This window comes from Musca vetustissima, unplaced genomic scaffold, assembly GCF_032173495.1.
Source record: "Musca vetustissima isolate MV318-11 ecotype Yass unplaced genomic scaffold, APGP_CSIRO_Mvet_v1 utg9970, whole genome shotgun sequence".
Taxonomy (NCBI): Eukaryota; Metazoa; Arthropoda; class Insecta; order Diptera; family Muscidae; genus Musca; species Musca vetustissima.
Window position 1 is genome coordinate 23,506 of NW_026873321.1, and position 14,304 is coordinate 37,809.

Consider the following 14,304-nt stretch of genomic DNA (forward strand, 5'->3'; position numbering starts at 1 on the left):
CTACGTACATAATTAGCCATGTCGAAAGAATATTGACTTGAATGTGCGTTCATTACATTGTACGGATGTGTGAATCGATTTCAATTAATATTTTCATTAGGATTTTAATAGCATATTTGCCTTAATGAGTCCACACCTAAGCAATCGCATAGTTTCCAAGGAAATGACAAGAAGGCAGTGTAATTTTTATGCTTGGCAAAATGGTTATTATTGCGAGCGTATTTTCTTCATTGGCTTCATTGTATTGTATTAACGATTAGCTAACAGATGCTAACATTGCATTGTTTGGTTAACACCAGATGAAGGTGTTTGGGTGACACCCACTGTCAGTCGTTTTTTACCAACAGCATATGCATGTTGGTTCGTCGTAGGCCTTGTGCTGAGAATAAAAAACCATTTAACGATAAACATCAAATTTCCACAAATTACCTTATATTTTACGTGAGATATGAAACAGATTGTGTATTTTGTTTTATTTGTTTCTTTTTACTTATTTCGCATTCGAGATGTATGTATGTGGCCTATTGTTAGTGTAATATTGTGTGAGTGTGTTAGTATGCCATTACTATTCGGTGGCAATCATACGACTAAATACGATACGAAAACGACAAAAGAGGCGGTACACTGATAGATATCATTGTCTATCAAAGGTAAATCTAAGTCACACTTCTTGTCTTCGCAAATGTTTTCTTGAGGAAATAATAGCGACAACTTCTTCAAGGGTGGTACAGTGTAAAAGCATCTAAATGTCTCCTACATACTTAAATAATTTCTTTAAGGAATTATAGAAAATTTTTAACGATTCTTATATTGATTACTAGCAAAGTGCCCGCTACTTCGTATGCGGAAAGGTAATACAAAAAATATTTCATGTGGAATCGTGAATACTGTAAATTTGTTGTAATATATAGCACTATTTTCTGAAATATTTCTTACTTCCATTAAAGAGATTAAAACCAGTAAGGAAATTAGTACCCCATGCAAAATTTCGTGCAAGTCGAAAGATATATAGGGACTTTGGTACACCATTTACATTAAATTGGACGACGTTATATATGGGAGCTATATCTAAATCGGAACTGATTTTCATGATGTTTAACACACATCGTTCTAGACTTAATTCAGCTCGCTGTGCCTAATTTCGTGTAAATCGAACGATATATAGGGAGTTTGGTGCACTATTTACCTAAAATCGAAGTAAAATGTATATGGGAACTATATCTAAATCTGAACCGATTTTTCCCAATTTCAATAGGGTTCATCCTTTGTACTTTTCGAACACATAATTACACATTTTCAAGACTACTTCCATACCACCACCACTAAATTTAGTACCAGTTAGTATAAAAAACCCTTTGGTACTTCTTTCTAACTCTCCGTCAGTGACTCACATTACAAACTTTAGGTTTCCAGCTCTCTCCGTTGCCGAAATCGAAATTTAGTGCATTTGCTATTCTATTTACTATTCCTACACATCAATTCGAGTTTCCAAAGTTATCTCCATAGCTCAATTCTACACTTCAAGAGTAATCTAAATTCCAAATCTCAGGATCCAATCCAATCCAAATTGTTCCAAATTTAGTACCATCATCATGCTCATAAGTAAGAATTTCTAAAACTACGTCAATCTTACCCTCTAACAGTAATCTTAATCATAAATTTCAGGATCCCAGCCCTATCCGTTCACATAAATCCAAATTGTAGCATATTTAGTACCATTTAGTACTTTTCGTACTTTAAGTTTGAATTTTCAATACTGTCTCAATCCTGTACTCTAACAGTAATTTTATTTTCATTTCTTTCATTTTCTATTTCTATGTCTATCTCTATCCTTTCATTTAAATCCAAATTGTACTAATCTTAGTACCATTTAGTACACATAATCATGCATTTTCAAAACTACCTCGATATCTCAATCCTACACTCCACCCTTAATTTTGATTCCAATTTTTAGGATTCCAGCTCACACAAAACGAATTGTACTCTGTTTAGTACCATTTAGTGCTTCTCGTATCCAAAAGTGCGAAATTCCAATACTACCTTAATCCTGTGATTTGCATTCCAAATTTAAAATTTTCATCTCCATCCATTCACTCTGATCTAAACTGTACCAAATTTAGTACCATTTAGTACATCTAATGACAAATTTTCAAAACTACCGAAATCCAACGGTAATATTAATTCAAAACTTCAGGATCTAAACCCTATCCATTGGTACCGTTTAGTACTTTTTTTCTACAATTAAGAATTTCCTAAACTCCGTCAATCCTACACACAAAAAGTAATTTTAATTCCAAAATTATGGAGTCCAACTCTCTCCATTCACACTTAATCAAGTTGTACCAAATATAGTACCATTTAGTACACATAAGTATTATGCTTCCATGTCTTAATTCTATATTCTAAAAGTAAGAAATATTCCAAATTTTAGGTTTCCAGCTCTCTCCGTTCACCCGAATCCAAATTGTACCATATCTAGTGCCGTTTAGTACTTTTCGTACATACAAATACGAATTTCCAAAGATGTCTCTATAGCTCAATCTTCAACAGTAATCAGAATTCCAAATTTCAAGGTTTAAGCTCATTCGTTTAAGCAAAATCCAAATTGTACTATATTTAGTACAATTTAGTACTTTTTGTACCAATAAGTACGAATTTACAAAACTACCTCAATTCTACACTGCAACAGTCATTTTAATTCCCAATTTCAAGACTCCAGATCTGTGAACCGAAATGCAACTTTAGTACCATTAAGTACTTTTCGTACACAACGTACGATTTTTTAAAGGTACCTTAATCCTGTATTACAACAGTAGTCCTAATTTCGATTTTCAGGATTCCATCTATATACACTCAACTAAAAGCAAATAGTACCAAGTTTAGTACCACTTAGTACTTCTTACAAAAACATAAGTACGAAAATCTTAAACCATTTCCATACATTAACACCACTTCCCAACCTGTATTCCATATAAAATTTCAAGATTCTACCTATATATGTTCAATATATATACAATTAGAACTAAATTTAGTACTTTTAGTACACTTATAAAAACCCTTTTGCATATCATTCTAACTTTCCATCAGTGATCCACATTCCAAATTTCAGAATTTTAGCTCTTTCCGTTCGCCTAATACTATTTGGTACATTTTAGTACTTTTCGTACCCTTCTAGTTCGAATTTCCAAAAATCCAGCCTTGTCTCACGCCTACACACCAACAACAACCCACACACAAAATTTCAAGCTTCTAGCTTCAGCCGTTTCGTCTGCGCGATGATCTTTTATATATATATATAAGCCCTTTTATATAAATAGATAATTACGCATTTTTAAAACTACCTCCATGTCTCATCCTACACTCCAACATTTTAGTACACATGCTGACGAATTTTCAAAACTACCGACATATCTCAATTCTGCACTCCAACTGTAATATTAATTAAAAATTTCAGAATTGCAGCATTTATCATTTAGTACTTTTCGTTTCTATAATTAAAAATTTCCAAACCTATGTCAATCCTACACTCCAACAGTAATTTTAATTCCAAAATTCCGGAGTCCAGCTCTATCCGTTCTCAAATAATCAAGTTGTACCAAATATAGTACCATTTAGTACACATAAGTACTATAGTTCCATATCTCAATTCTATATTCCAACAGCAACTATTATTCGAAATTTTAGGTTTCCAGCTCTCTCCGTTCACCCAAATCCTAATTTTACCAAATCTAGTGTAAAGATGTAAATATAGCTCAATCTTCAACGGTAATCTTAATTTCGGGATTTCAGCTCTATCCTTTCAAGCAAAACCCAAATTGTACTAAATTTGGTACCATATAGTACTTTTCGTACCAATAAGTAACGACCTAAATCCTACATTCAACAGTCATTTTTTACAATTTGAAGACTCCAGCTCTATCTGTTCACCTAAATCCAACTTGCACCAAATTTAGTACTTTTCGTACACATAAGTACGATTTTTTAAAGCTACTTCAATCTCGTGCTCCAATAGTAGTCCTGATTCTGATCTTCCGGATTCCATCTTTATACACTCAACTAAATGCAAATAAAACCAAATTTAGTACCATTTCTTTAAGCATTTCCATACATCAACACCACTTCCCAACCTGTATTCCATATAAAATTTCAATATTCTAGCTATATAGGTTCAATATGTTCAAAATATATACAATTGGAACTAAATTTAGTACTTTTTAGTACTTTTAGTACACTTATATGTAGAATTTCCAAAAACCATTTTGTACAGCTTTCTATCTTTCCATCAGTGACCCACATTCCAAATTTCAGAATTCTAGCTCTTCCCGTTCGCCTAATACAAAGGGTACCATATTTGGTACATTTTAGTACTTTTCGTACCCTTCTAGTTCGAATTTCCAAAAACCCAGCCTTATCTCACGCCTACACACCAACAACAACCCACACACAAAATTTCAAGCTTCTAGCTTCAGCCGTTTCGTCTTGGCGATGATCTGTCAGTCAGTCACTCACTCACTCACTTAACACTAAGCTCTTTTATATATATATATATAGAAGATTGCTATATATACTCAATGATTTGATTATAAAAATAAATATACTTATCATGATATGTTATATTATTTTGGACAATGTTTTCCGGGTCTACAGAAGCAGACTCCACTGAAATTTCACTTCGCCTGGAATATCACAATTCGATTCTTCAGGCGGAGGTTCAAGATAGAACGGAGTGTATAAACTGATTAAATTCAAATTCTGGTCTAACGACAACCAATATTTTAATATATAATAAACATGTTATAAAAGCAATAACCTCCAAAATTATACGAGAATGCATAAAAGTCTAAACAACTTCCCGCGACAGGACAGGAAAGAGTAGTCAAAATATTCGCCAGAAGTTCTAATGTCCTACCCACATACATGTGACCAATACCAAACCTCTTTAGCGCAACACATCTAGATGTGAGGCCATGAAAGGTAAAGACATACAAAAATTCATTGATATAACGAAAGAAAGACCCAAATGAAGATAAGGCTAAGCAAATCTTTCTATCATGTATTCTCGCAGGGCATCCCAGCCAGCATGCACATTTACACAAGATTGTAAGCAGGGGTAGGACATGTGTGGATGACAACGAAATGTTGACACATTTCCTGTGCCACTGCGCGGCTTTTGCAGAAAAGACTGAAGAACTTCATTAAGAACACTGAATTCCTAGAAGTATAGAGGGACCAATCCCAATATCGTAACCACAAATGCAAACGTACGTAACCACAGAAAAAAAAACGGAATTGGGTTTTTGTTTGATTATTGGTAGTTTAATCAAAATACGTGTTCACACAAAAATTTAGACATCTAACTCAAAAACAACGATCTAATTAAAAACTGATGTAACTACACTCCTGTAAAAAAAACTAAAGCTCGCAATATTGAAGATAGAAATTCAGAACGTATATTCATTTTCTTCTGGGATGTTTCAAATTGAAAATGTGATTCCGTATATTAGGACTTTTCTTAATTTTTTACAACTAATCAGCTATAATATGATTTTTGCAGATACCGATATTTAGGAGAGTAGTGACAATAACACTAATTTGTGGATTCTTGATTCGATGAAAAATCTCCTTACCAACAATTATAAACATGGGTCCAAATACTGGTATTTACGAGAGCTTAATTAACACTAGATTGCCGAAGGCGGTCATTTTTTTCAATTCTGTTTTATTTGCAATCTGTTTACAAAATATAAAAACAATAAGCAAATGTAATAAATACTTAAATATAAAAGATTTGTTAAATTACAATAAATTTAACAATAATTAATTATTAAATGTTTGACTAAATTAAATTTGATAATTATATATATATATATATATATATAAATGGTGTCTTTTAATATTTTCGTTTCATATGTATCTTCTAATAGATTAATAGCTAATACATTGGGATGATAACTTAATCTTTTAATCTATTATTTGGACCGAGTAACCACAACATTCGCTTAGCCTTTAGGTTTAACTGTTGCCTTTTAAACCTTATATGCTTTTTCCAATTGAGTCGTTTATCAAGGTGAAAGCCAAGGCACTTCACACAATCAGCTGATAACAAGTCCATTTATAACTGACGAAGGACAGTCACCCTTTCTTAACGCAAATGTGACATATGTAGATTTTTCTGTATTTATGTTTATGTTCCAATTGTTTAACCATTTTTCCGTCAAGCTCAGTTGTGTTTGAAGCAATTCCGAAGCGGATGAGGTACTCTCACTTGAGGCAAGAATTGCTGTGTCATCTGCATATGTTGCAATTGTAACGTCAACTGTTACTGGCATATCGGCTGTAAAAATAGTATATAGCACTGGGCCTAGTACACTTCCTTGTGGGACACCAGACTGTATAGTTCCAATATTTGATTCCTCGCCATTGATATTGACATAAAAAGTTCTCTCATTTAAATATGACTTTAATAACATATAAAATTGAGTGGGTAATACACATTTTAGTTTATATAACAATCCATGATGCTAGACTTTATCAAAAGCTTGATGAATATCTAGAAAAACTGCCGAGCAAAGTTGTTTATCTTCCAAGCTTTCCCTAATTATCTTTACTATCCGATGGCATTGTTCAGGTGTACCATGTTTTTCCCGGAATCCAAACTGGTGATCTGGCATTATATTTAACGATTCCAGTATTGGATATAATCTTTTTCGAAACAATTTTTCAAACATTTTAGAGAAAATTGGCAATAAGCTAATTGGTCTATATGATGATACCATATTTTCCGGTTTGCCTGGTTTCGGTATCATTGTTATTTTAGCACATTTCCATTGCTTAGAGAAGTGTGAAAGCCTTAATATGGAATTAAATGTCAGGAACACTATTCCTTTTTTGGTAATGCTTTTATGACTTTATAATCTATTAGGTCATATCCTGGAGTTTGCTTATTTAGATTTTTTACCTCAGTCGTTACTTCTTGAAACTTAAAAGGTTTTATTGGTCTACAAATTTGACGTCTAAAAACTCCATTATTTCTAGTTTATGGTCATTATCGCATAGATCAAATGGAACAAAACAATGTTCTAAACAATTCTTAAATGATACATCTTTATCTTTATTTGACCTGCACCATAATCCATCAGCATTTTTTATAGGAATATTTCTCCTCTTTGGTTTCTTCAGATATTTGGTAGCCCTCCATAAGTTGTACTCGTCATTTCCGTTCGGATCGAGTTTGCTTAAAAATTTTCCGATTGATTCATTTTTATAATCATGTAGACGTGTTTTTAATTGAAAAGTTGCTCTGTTTAAGTTGGTCTTGTCAGCAGGTTGTCTTGAATTTTTACATACTCGCATTAAACGACTTTTTTGTTTGAGCAGTCTTCTTATTTCAGCAGTGACATAAAATCTAGGTTGATTCGTACTGTTTTTTTTTCTGGTGTGGTTAATTTTGCAGCAGTATGTATTAAATTAATAAAGGTTTCAACAGCATTTTCCAATTCTTGATGATTTTTTATTGATACATTAAGATCTAAATTGCTATTAATACGATATTGAAACATATTTATATCAGTATGCGATGTGATTAGAACTAAATTTTCATGTTTTCTTATATTTCTGGTTCTAAAATTTGCGATGATTGCAGTATGATCTGAATTCAAATCATCAGATGCAGTTATACTCATTTTAGATTGGCATATGCCAGAGAAAACAAAGAAGTCCAAAAGATCTGCCAGTACGTAGGACTGCCAGTAGATAAAACATTGTATTGGTTTGCTGAAATACATTTATAGAGCTCTCTTCCTTCTGGATTGCAAAGTCGAGATCCCCACCATAAATGCTTAGCATTGAAGTCGCCACCAACTATAAATTTTTACCGAGGCATTTTAAATTGAATCTTGGCGGAAAGTAAACCTAGTTATATTGATATTTTCAAATTTTCACATACAATATTAATTCCAGCAGCTTGTAAAGATTTGTCAATTATGGGTACTTTCTCTTCGTATTTAATTTTAGATTTTATTATAATGGCCGCACCAGCATGGGCACGATCGTCCGGGTGATATCGCAATCCTTTATGGTGAAATGCGATTTACTTGTAAAATGTGTCTCAGAGTGAAGGAAAAGTTCTATTTCATTTTTGTGATTTGAAATGCAATTGACATTCCATTCAACAATAACAAGATCTATTTGCATAATTTAGACATAAGCATTGACATCATGTTAATTAAAGAATTGGCTAACTCTATCTGCTTAGTTAACATCGCTTCCATTTTGCTTAGCACACTCACTTCTACATAATTTTCGCCTCTTAAGACTCACTTCTACATAATTTTCGCCTCTTATGACTTGTGCGTAAGTTCCAGTATTGTTCGGTATTACTTTACCTTAATTATTCATCATTTTGTTCACATTTTCAAAATTAGGTATAAATATTGGTGGATGTTTTGGTACTACTTGGTTCTGTTCATCTTTGTTGGTATCATTCTCGCTATGTGAGAGAGCGCTGAATCGGTTCGACGTAGATGGTTGGTTGTCGTCAAATTGTTTTCTCTTCGGTGAGTTACCTAAAGGCAATCCTAGTATTTTTCGTTTACTAACAACAACTTGCCAGTTATCATCGTCATTGTCAGCTTCACTGGAACCACTTGAGTGATCATCGTTGGGTTTTGCTTTATCGCTCATCGTGATAGACACTGTTGGTATTTGTTTTTGTATGTTTTGTTTGTTGTGTGATCAGTGCAAGCAATGCAGCTACTGCATGCACCGCAAGCAAATTGCTTTGTTAGTGCAATTTCTTATAGTTTATGAAATGTTAAAAACTGGTATTGAGAGAAATTGTTAAATGGTGTACCAAAGTCTCTATATATCTTTTGATTTCCACGAAATTTGGAATAGCGTACTGACTTGAGTCTAGAATGATGTTGTTAAGTTTCGTGAAAATCGATTCAGATTTGAATATAGCTCCCATATATATTTTCCCCCGATTGGTGCACCAAAGTCCCTATATATCATTCGATTTGGACGAAATTTGGCATAGCGTACTGAATTAAGTCTGAATTAAGTAAGTTTCATGAAAATTGGTGCAGATTTAGATATAGCACCCATATAGTTTCACCTGATTTAATTTTACTTTTTAATTTTGAACGAAATTTGACATAGCGTACTGAATTGTGTCTAGAATGATGTGTGTAAAGTTAGGACGATTGCCACATAATTTTACACAACGTACTAAATTATGTGTAATATAATATGTGACAAGTTTTGCTGAAATCAGTTCGGATTTAGATATAGCTCCCATATATATTTTCTTCCGATTTTAAATAAATTGTGTACCATAGACTCAAAGTAAGGCCGATTGACACAAAATTTTGAACAATAGTTTAGTATAGTTTTATACTCAAATTTTGTTGGAATCCGTCCAGATTTAGATAGAGCTCCCATATAGTTTCATCCGATTTTAAGTGGGACCCAAGGATCCAAAATATGAGCATTTGGAAAAAAACGTGAATAAATTAGTCTAACTTAGTCTATAGCTTCCATATCTATTTTCATCCTATTTTAAGTAAATGCTGCACCAAACTCTTCATGTTTTTCAGAATAGAATGACGCAATCGCGTGTTACTTGTGCTCTAAATATTCAATGGGTGCGCGATTGATATTTGCTTTAAATTGGTTTACAGAATTTGGTCCCATTGTAGCAAACGAATCACATGTTTATGGATTGATCTAAGTCGGTTCACATTTAGATAAAGGTCATATATTTTAGTTCATCCAATTTCATCTTAATGACCTTTTTATTATATTCATAGTGGTGAAGGGTAACATATTGTCGGCCCAGTCCAACTTTACTACTTTCCTTACTGGTTACTTATTGACAAATGTAATGTCACTTTTATAACATTGAAATAATAAACTCATCGTATAAAACATACGAAAATTTCAATATGTAATCGATATTTAAAAAAATACAGAAAAAAATAAAAATGCCAAAAACGTCGTGTTGCTAAACGTCGTTTAAAATAAAAATGACTCGGACAATGTGGCGGATGAAATACGCAATTCAGGCAATTTGCCGTTGCGGCTACGCACTCCTGCATTATTTTGATAAAAACTGATTTTCTTTTACGACAGTTTCATCTACGAGTATCAATTGAAGTGCATATTGCATTTACGGCCCAAAGAAGACATTTTTGTATTCCGATTTAAGTACAAATCAAAATTAAAATAATTATTTTCACATACACCCGACTGGAGTCTAGACGGATGTATGTGAAGTTTAATTAAAATCGGTTTAAATTAATAAATTTTACCACACCTACTTTCGTCCAATACCAAATTGAAAGGTCGGGTTATAAACAGAACTTCAAAAGCTACACGAATTGTGTAGTCACACAATCTAACAGATATATAATTAACAACTCCAATGCAATTCGGCTTCGAAAAGTAAAAAATATTACTTCAGAAAACAGTAAAGATATACACAATTATCTAGAGACAACTTTAGAGCCGAGCTGCAATTAATATTAGACATGAGTTTTCTTTATTCACTGCTCACGAACTAGGAAATGTCAACAAAAACTGTCACCATATATATTTGTTTCACGCCTACTGTTAATAAATTTTTGAATTGTCGCCAAAATGGAGAATCATGAAATGAGAATAAAATACAAATTACAATTCATCTACAACAACACGTTCATATTATACTTAACGTTGGTATATTACAAGAACCATCACATACATAGAGCATACACACATACACCGACAAATACTCGTATTATACACAAAAGTCTTTATAATCCTCTTCCGGCGAAACAACAACAACGACGACAACCACGCGCGCACGTTCATGGTTACAACAATAAAATGCGAATCATTTAAATATTCACTGTCGTGCCACGAAATTAAACGGCACAACAAAACGCCATTAATACCAACACTGGCAACGTTTAAATTAAAATCATTAACCGGATGTCAAAAAATAATATCTGCGCTTTTGCCCTCTTGGCTCCAGTCAGTATTCAGCATAATCATACCACCAATACACAGGAATTTATAGAACACACATACCCAAACACACACACACAAACAACTAGAACAAAAACACACTAACACAGACACTAGAATTTTTGAGAGTATTATGACTGGAGTCAGCCAACTTTCCCTCTCAAGTGCCAAATGTAATCATTTTGATAACAAATATTTTTAAAAACGAATCTATTCCCACAACCTATTCCAATGGAAAATAATTGTCATGTTACAGTGGTAACAGTCAGTTTTGGAGTGAAATATTTTGGGTAAGGTTCAAATATAAATAATTGTACCCTGGTTTAAGCTGATGTGTGAGAGCTGACATGGTGCACAATGATTCGTTTTCTCTTGTTCAGTTTTTACTTTCTCTGAAATTTTCAGTCAATGAAAATATGATGTACCAGAGTTTACCATCCTACGTTGAAGTGTTTCATACGAAACTACTGTAGTTCGATTTGACTCTTTCGAGAAGAGCCAAACGGCCGACTGTTGTTATTGCATCTTAGGATCATTCACCAGTTACGATCTTATAAACGTATTTTGAAGCAGGACATTTGGCCTGTATCTCACGGCCATACAATGATTTCAGTTCATCGATGCACTATGTATCGGGAATTTAGTGTGGTGAAAATAGACTTTTTTGTAAGGACCATTAAAATAAGACCACACGCAATATCAATGTGTTTTGATGTGTAAACCGACCACGCACACTTTGACCTCCCCGAGGTGTCACCTGGAGTAGCTATGTTCATCACCCTTTGAAATAGGTTGATTCATCGGGTTAGTTGCCCACATTTGGAACAAAAAACCAATACTATGAAAATGCATCGAAAAAGAAAACCACACCCCTCCCTAAAGTTGACGACCCTATCAAACGTATAAAGGACCACGATCTGCGAATTTGCACTTTCAATGTGCGCACGATATACATAACAGGCGCAGTTTTGGCTTTGGCGGATTTACTCAACAAGCACAAAGCCGATATTATTCCCTTACCAGAAAAGCTATGGAAAGGCACTGGAGAAAGTAAATCAGATGATTACGTGCTGTATTATAGCTGCCATGAAACGAGACATGAATTTGGCTGCGGATTTATGGTTAACAAGAGAATAAAAGACCTCGTCTCCAGATTCACTCCAGTAGATGAGCGAATTGTTTGTTGTTGTATTTCATTTGCGCCCATGCTCCGGCCGAAGACAAAGAGGAACTGACAGAAGACATATTTTACGAAGGAACAACAGACAATGGTATGCGGTTGATTGACTTCGCGGCAGCGAAAAGCTGGGAATTACGATATCAGCACCAGATTCAAGCATCTCGATCGAACACAAATCAACTCAACTCAACTTTTCCACCCGCTTGACGAAAGCACTCCATGTCACGATAATAATATACAAGCACGGTGGCAAAGCATCGCCCACTCCCTACATTCTGCAGTATGCTCCCTACATGCTACTGATGTCAAAAAACGCGTATAGTGAACAGAAATTCCTTCGATATCCGACTTATATTTTGAAAATCACGGACAATTGTCCTAGTTTCCTAACAAATTAATGGTATAACTTGAAATTCCACCCATTCCACCCATTAACAAATTAAAAATTACACTTTCGAATTCTTTGTAATGTGAATTTTGTATCTCTTGTTTATTTACCCAAATTTGATCACAGTGCAACTTACTGTTTCAATATTTTAGAAATTTACAGGCATTCTAGTGTTGTTCGAAATACAAATCCCAACAAGAACAACAATGACAATGTGAACATGAAAACAAGGTCATTAGGTGATGCCTTCTAGCATTTGGTTCATCGGCTTTGGCTTCATCATAATCATCGTCGTCCTCAGCATCATCATTATCATCAGAATGTATTGCTGCCACCACTATCGCCATCTTCATCGACATAGCCTCAGTCGTTATGTTCATTCGGTATCTTCTTGATCTTTTGGGCCAAATGCTGGTGGCTTGCCAATTTCTAGTTTTAGATGTGAGTGACTGTGCTTGTGTGTGTGTGTCCCTTTATTAACGAAAGCAAGAATATTTTATGTCTGCCTTAAATTATCATCTAAGTCTTCGTGAGGGGAGCTCAAAACAGAGACATGCAAAAATCGAATAATAAAAGCATTTCATCCTATGGTGAAGTTTTGGCACTCCGGTCCTGCTGTAACTACTGTTGCTACCGCAATTCTTAGGCTTCTAATTTATGAGACTGGGTACGAAATTGTGTACTTGGGTGATTGGAAATGCCAGTAAGAGAATGTTAATTACAATCAGGCCGAATATTCTAAAATGTTTAACGAAGTTTTTAAAGTTGGTACTGGTCTTTTTCGTTAATGTCAGAACTTCTCAGGGATAATCAGAGTATGCAGATATTTAATTGTTACATTATTATGGCGGAATCAGACAATTGCCTTGTCAGTTCTATAGCAATTCAAAATTCAAATTTTAAGAAAGACAGAAGTTTGGCTATCGTGGAACAACATGTTAGGAAGAGTTATAATTTTAATGTGGAAAATGTTTCTAGACAGGTTATAAACTTTTAGATCATGAGAATTCCACAACGCCTTGATCCTTATTTTGTTGTCAATATTGTGGGCCGAATTTAACGAATTTAAACCCCATATCATCAAATTTTCTTGCACTGCACCCCTAAAGCTCTACAATTCCCTTCTTCCCATTTCAAAAATTTTAATTTTAAAATTTCTTATCTACCATGTAGTAGAACACAAATGAATAATTTCAATATGTTATAAATTCCACTTCATTTCTTTTAGGTTTGTAAATGTCACCCAAGAGATTTCAAGCATATTAATACCCAAATATTATTCACACTTGGTGTGGCACTACAATGGATGTGTGATTTACATGCCTTGTCGTTACACCTTGCACAACAAATCAAAGAACACCTAATGTCGTATTTAATAAAAATGAAATTCTTTATAATTAAATTTCCAGTTGTAGGAGCTATTCTTCTGACCCAGTTCACTATATGCCAGAGTCTATTGAATTCTTTGCGTACACACTTTTGGATGTGTGTGAACGTACATTATTGGTACAGACATATGTACATGTGTATATGGCTTTATTGTGTGGTTAAGTGACCCAATCTTTTGTTGTTCTCGAAAATATTTACCCATACAGATGCGTAGTATGTATCTTCAAAAATTCAAATTCCATGAATTTGCACATACGCACACACATACACATTTTCGTAGGGGGGGATATCACACTACGACACGACATATATGACGACAAGCAGGCACACATAGGCACCG

At 34.0% G+C, this 14,304-nt stretch overlaps 1 protein-coding gene across 1 annotated transcript in view; it reads left to right on the forward strand.

Annotated features, from left to right (window-relative positions):
• Positions 1-14,304, forward strand: part of LOC133324000 (mucin-5AC-like) — a 112,530-nt gene that overhangs the window by 276 nt on the left and 97,950 nt on the right. The gene's annotated exons all lie outside the window — the stretch shown is intronic.